We start from the raw sequence: 6719 nt of genomic DNA on the forward strand, positions 1-6719 counted from the left end.
TATATATATATCTATATATATATATATATATATATATATATATATATATATATATATATATAAGGGAAAGAAGTGTATACCTAAGGGCTCGTTTTTCCGTGTTTTAACACAATATTAATGAGATATAACAGACAGTAATGCCAAGGAATGTACAGGGGAAGTTATTAAAACCAATGGAATGTAAATAAGAAGAAAGAAAAGTGGATGAAATAATTACCAACTGTGAGCAGGAATCGAACCTACGACCTTCGAATTACGCGTTCGATGCTCTAACCACTGAGCTATCACAGCGGCCCTCCCTCCATCCACTTTTTTGGGTTTATCTGTGATCTTAGAAGTAGGAGCGACAGTCAGCGCCATCTATAAGCCAAACAACGAGTGTGAAAACACTCTTATGCGCATGTTTGGCGTCACGTAGCACGTGAACTTATTATGAGCGGGCAGCTGATTAATTGTCCCTCTTATACAACCTAAACACACCAAGTCTGCCAGTACGAGACCCTTGTTCAATGAAATAAGGGAAAGAAGTGTATACCTAAGGGCTCGTTTTTCCGTGTTTTAACACAATATTAATGAGATATAACAGACAGTAATGCCAAGGAATGTACAGGGGAAGTTATTAAAACCAATGGAATGTAAATAAGAGCATCGAACGCGTAATTCGAAGGTCGTAGGTTCGATTCCTGCTCACAGTTGGTAATTTTTTCATCCACTTTTCTTTCTTCTTATTTACATTCCATTGGTTTTAATAACTTCCCCTGTACATTCCTTGGCATTACTGTCTGTTATATCTCATATATATATATATATATATATATATATATATATATATATATATATATATATAGTATAGTAGATCCTCCGTGAGCGGTCGCAACATGGTTTATTTCGACGTTTCGGCCCAGAGTCTGGCCTTCATCTCTCTCTCTCTCTCTCTCTCTCTCTCTCTCTCTCTCTCTCTATATATATATATATATATATATATATATATATATATATATATATATATATATAGTCGTTTCTCCACAGATATATATTTGTTCCAGCCATTGGTGTGTCTGTTGTTGTTCATGAGCTGAAGCACCATGAAAAGGGGAAATATCCCCGATGCGACTCGACTATAGACCCTCCCAAGGAACAATCAGCCTTTTGATGACTTCCAGTTTTGTCTACCGATGTGCTGAACTAGCTTTGGTGGATCACAAGAGCTTTAGAAAATTGCCCGCTGATTTTCTACAGTTTCCTTTTCTTATTTAGCAAAAAATAAGCAAATAAGATTTCTTTTGAGCTACCTAAATGTGATAAAACATTTCCTTGTACTTTACGAACGTTTCTCTTATATGAAAAACGAGAGAGAAAGTTTCCTTTCGCTTGAAAAGAAATTTAAAACGTGCTTTCCGTTTTCACGTTAGGAGCTGGTGAATGAGGTGACCGGAAGTTTTTTTTTTTTTTTTTGGGGTGGGGGTACAACGCGTGTGACCTTGAAACCGTCTATATACACCAAGAAAATGCCTGATTACTATGTGTTGAATGCATCATATATGTTGTTCCGATCACAAGCTGAACCTCGTCCTTTCGTTCTTGCAGTTTACGAGCTTGATTTTCCTCACCCATTGAAAGGTTGTGATGAACGACTTTTTCTCTTAGTGCTTTGTCATTTCGTGCCACACCGAAGCGGGTTTTTTAATAGATTGTGCACATGCCTAAACGGTTGCACTTCTATGATGTCTGAAGCTTTAGATGGAGGGAACTACATGATAAATGTGATTGGCTTACCTTTTGTGGTGTGTGCACAGACGCTTCGAGGTGTTTCCTGCCTAAGCTGCAGAGCTCTCAATAGTTACACGCAACACTGATATAAAAATGTTGAAAACAGAACATTTGCTGACACTGGCATAGTCATACCTTGAAATGACGTATAGAGGTGTGGCAACAACAGATGCTTAATAAAAATAGTTTGAGCCACAACCCTCTGCGACACTGTTCAGCACGTAACACAGGTGGGATGAAAAAGTTCCAACTATATTAGTTGATCAAACGACGTGAAGCATCATCCAAACTTTATCTCCAAAAGTTTCTTATGAATTTAGCGCATGATTCTTCAAAGTTCTTCAGTACAGCAGCACCAGTCCTATACGTTGCCGCAGTCTCCTTTCACAGTGTACATAGTCTTATCTGACTTGCCTAATCCACATCACGAATTACGTGTATGATATGCTGTATTTACTGAACTCGTAGTTTTTTCTTCGAATATTTTTGTTACGCACGTTGCGTGGTACCAACTTTTTCTTACCTGGAGACAACATCTTCACCTTTAACGAGTAGTGGATTCTGCCGGACTTCGTTGTCATGTAAGCACTCTAGGCGGTTTTTGCCATGCACAGACACATATTAGCCATACACTCATATAAAATAATGAGAAGAGATTAAGCAGTTTGTCCCTTTGAGCATGGGTCAAAAACCTACTGGGGCCCAGTTGTGTGAAGCTCACTAAAGGGGGGCTGTACGAAGAATCTGAGAAGCGGGCTGGGGGAGCGGAGCGTGTTGTGGGCTAACAAAGTATTCGGCTTAAAGACAATAATGATGTAAAATATTCAAATAGAAATCATGCATAGTCGCAGTCTGCGTGTCAGACGTCACAAAGAGTAAAGATTGGTACATCAGAAGCAAAGAAAAAAATTAGCAGATATGACGCACCTGCGGAATCGACGTTATGTGAAGCACGCGGAGGAAGGGTGTTTGCGTTGTAATTTTTTATTAAGCGAATCGTTACCTAATGACATTGAATATGTGTACAAACGGTATCCGCACAGAGAGATATTGAACAGTTGCATATGTTTTGTAGCGTAAGTTACACTGGGCGTGGCTTAGCAGGATCGCATGGCTCACTGTGAGCAGTTCTGCGAACGCCCAAGGAACAGTGACGTCAGATGGCTCACAGCTGGCGTGCCGAACGCCTGGGAGCTCTCGGAGTGACCTGTCATAAGTGGGCTTGCTCTTGACCCGCTTGAAATCGCTCCCTCGCGAGTCCTTCCATCCATCTCGATGAGAGAGGTGCTACTTCATTTTTCAGAGCCAAAGGACAGCGGCGGCGGCTGCCTTGCTTGCTTGCTTGTCCCTTTCTTTTGTGGCTCTCACCCACTAAGGAAGATTGGCCAAGAAGCCGGTGGTTAATGCAAGTAAATACCTATAAATTTTATAGTTTAGGGGAATATGAATACTGTGTTTTGACTGTGAAATTAATTTGGCGCAATGTTAAAAAAGAAAAAAAAAGAAAAAAAGGGGGGGGGGAGAAATAATAGAATTTGTTGAATATCTGTGGTGGAATCGTTTTATGAAATTCTCCTGAAGGCTGCCAGCGTCCGTACCGCCAGGCGCGAGGACTCGTTCTCTTCTAGGGTGCGCCTGGAGCTCCAAGCACGAGCAGCACGACAGGCGCAGCGCAGTGACTAAGAAATGATGATCGTGATGATGATCATCATCGTGATCGCGGTGTTGATGATGATGATGAAGGTGGCAAAATTGCGCTGAAGCTGCGGAGCTCCGAATAGCGCCAAACAGTACACGGTGTATATGCAGCCTTGACAACGTATCGTATGCTCCGTGGCTTATAGTGGTTAGTGTCGTGCACTGCGTAAAGCGAGTTCTGTGGTGTTGCGCCCCGCGACAGAACCTTTGATTCTCGTTTGAACGTGGGAGAGCTAAAAACCTCGTTTCGCAGAAATTCGGGTGTCGGCGACATTGTCGGTGTCAGTGTCGGCGTCAGTGGTTGTGAGCGAAAAATAAACTTATGCGCGAGCGAAAAATGGAGAACGATGAGAATGAAATAAATGAATGATAAAACTTCTTGCAGCAGAGTGGGGATGGAACCAGGGTTGTGTGGGCCTGAGCGGGGATCGAACCCGGTCGTTTGGGAGGCAAGCGGATGTTCTATCACACGGTCATGCATCTGCTTCTGAAAACAGTGAAAAGAACTTCCTCTGCTTGGAAATGCAGTGCAAATAGCCTTCATGTTTCACAAACACACGCGTCCGGTATATATACATGCTTCACAATGCAACATGACATATTGCATCAATAATGCGTAGCAGAAGTGCTCATTGTCAACGGGCTTCAGAATATGTGATTATTATAATGGCCCCGTCGTTGAAAGCCGGTACACCACTACAAAAGGCGCACACGCTACTGCGTCTATTCCCTTAAGGCCGCGTATTGTGGGTGCATGTAATTCGAAAAGGTTTCACACCCATTTGTTTGAAATACGCACAAGAATTAGATTTCGTTATCGCGTTCAACTCCTAAAGGCGGAGCCTCAGGGTCCCCTACTTTTTTTTTTCCTTTGCAATCTGTTAGTAAATATTTTACAACGTTATATACAAGACGGAAATACGTCAGCGAAGCTGTAGTGATCCCTGGCGTAAGATACTTTCGTTCTAAGGACTCCAATGCAATCACATTTCAACCACAAGCTTCGTAAAACTCCAATTTCTAAAGGACGTGAATCTGCCAATTTTTTTCTACATATTTTTTTCTTGATGCCATTATCACAATATAAATGCATATGCATATCTGGGGCATGACGGTGACAGAAAAAAATCACGGCCTATTAAGGAGTGAATGATGATGAGTAGGGCGAAGCGTCCGTCAGTTTGTCCGCCCTTCCGTCCATCTATTCGTTCTTGCCTCCGTCTGTCCGTGCGTTATTCCGTGCGTGCGTCCGTCTGTCCATGCATCCATTCGTGTGTCCATCCGCCAATCTGTGGATCCATGCGTCCATCCTTGTGTCCATCCCTGCGTTCGTCCGTGTGTCCGGCCCTGCTTCCAGCCATGCGTCCGGCCGTCCGTCTGTCCGTTTGCCCGTGCGTCCAGCTGTGCGTCCGTCTTTCTATTCGTGCGCCCGTCTGTCCATGCGTACGTCCATCTGCTAGTCTGTCTGTCCATCCGCGCGTTCATCAGTTCATCCATCTATCAAACACTCAAAGTACTGCCATTTCCCATCTTTTCCTCGCGATCGTAGTCCGCGATCATGTCTCTCCTTCCCCTGTGACACATACCCGCTCTCTCGGGTATGTGCCACCCGTGGTTACGCACAACGACATCTGAAGATGCAGAAGCCACGCCATAATTAGCTTCGCCCCTAAATTGGGCTGAAATTGTGAACATACGTTCTTTTGCAATAAGAATCTAGGTATGTGATTACACCATGCGCCCTTGAACTTGATAATTTGATGAACGTCTTGGAACCCAATATCGATTATAGTTTCGGTGATATACATACAAACCCACAGTCATGTGTGTTTACAAAAGGTGCTTAGCGATTTGGAGTAGTCGCTGTGTTTAGAAAAAGTGTTTATTGATTAATAAGAGTGTAGTTGAGTAGTTCGTACTCAGCTATAAGAAAAAACAGTACGTCGCCCCGAAAAGCCCCGCTAAATAAGGCTGTGTTAGAAAATATTGTTAATTATTTAGTGTATTTCGTATTCAATTACAGGAGAGAAGAAAGCCGTCCTTTGGGCCTCACACTACAGCTTAAAACTCGTACGAACGTCGCACATCGTTTAGAAAAAAATGTTTCGTAATTTAGAGTACTTCGTACTCCCCGATTACACAAAACGTCGCACATTACAATACCATGCAGCTACTGTTTCTTCCGCACAACCGAACACCGACCTACCCGTGATAAGCACCGAAATATGACTGTACATGTAGTGCTGGTGGGAGATTCATTTTCTGCGTGAATAAACAATAAGAATACATAGCGTAAGCTCTAATTTAATGTAGGCCACAAGTCGTCATCACTGAAACCAATCTATTAGTATTACTCACCTTATCTCAACGTGTTGATTATACAAATATTAGCCCACACTCCGTTGTGTTGGGCCAACCCGCGTTCGCAGTGCTGATGAAAAGTTCGCTGATATGAATATAGTCGGATACATCCCAAGAATCAATTCGTGCTCCACTAGCAACGATCGGCAGCTTTTTTTCGAATCATAAGCACTCTTTTGCTGATAATTAATATAATACGTATAATATGAATTAAAAGTTCATAGTTTATTGTTAAACTGTGATGTTTCGTAGAGTGGTGACGTCGGAATATTCAATTGAATTTGCCAAGAAGTGATTTTTTTCGACCAACAACTATCGAAATGAACACGTCCCTGTGCGGTCAAGTCACATGCATAAGTACCTGTAAGGTTGTGACGTCACGTACAGTAATGCCAACCTAAAGATTTATTCCTGACCACGGCCGTTGGATAAGAAAGAAGGTGTGGCCTTCTGCGTCGCGTCGTCGCCAATGGGCGAGCGCGTCTAAGCAGAGTTAACAATTTCAGCCGCTTTTTTGGGGATGGCGCTGACATTCCAACCGCCAAAGCAGACGGCACTTCGTGTTTCAATAGGTTGATTGATATGTGGGAGTTTACGTCCCAAAATCACCATACGGCGATTCAATAGGGAGTTCTAGAATAGTGCACCGCGAGCGCTTGCGGTGTGGTCGCTGCCACAGCGCATGCGTCTTAACGCGAGTCGACGTTCGCGTTCGCGGCCCGCACGCAGAAAATTCGAAGTAGCGTGGCCCGCAAAGGGTGGTTTCAAGGTTACGGTGTCGCTGCGATTGTGCGTTGTGCTTTGCAGCAGGGCAAACGCTATTCTAAAAGTCATGAGCGCCCGCTACGCCCGCAACGCCCGCAGCGCTTGCAAACGGTATTCTAAAACTC

At 43.3% G+C, this 6719-nt stretch overlaps 1 non-coding gene across 1 annotated transcript; it reads right to left on the minus strand.

Annotated features, from left to right (window-relative positions):
• Nucleotides 1-218: 218 nt before the first annotated feature.
• Nucleotides 219-291, minus strand: TRNAT-CGU (transfer RNA threonine (anticodon CGU)). Its single transcript has one exon. It is a non-coding gene; the product is annotated as a tRNA-Thr (tRNA).
• Between the last annotated feature and the right edge of the window lie 6428 nt (nt 292-6719).

Source organism: Rhipicephalus microplus, chromosome 3, assembly GCF_043290135.1.
Source record: "Rhipicephalus microplus isolate Deutch F79 chromosome 3, USDA_Rmic, whole genome shotgun sequence".
Taxonomy (NCBI): Eukaryota; Metazoa; Arthropoda; class Arachnida; order Ixodida; family Ixodidae; genus Rhipicephalus; species Rhipicephalus microplus.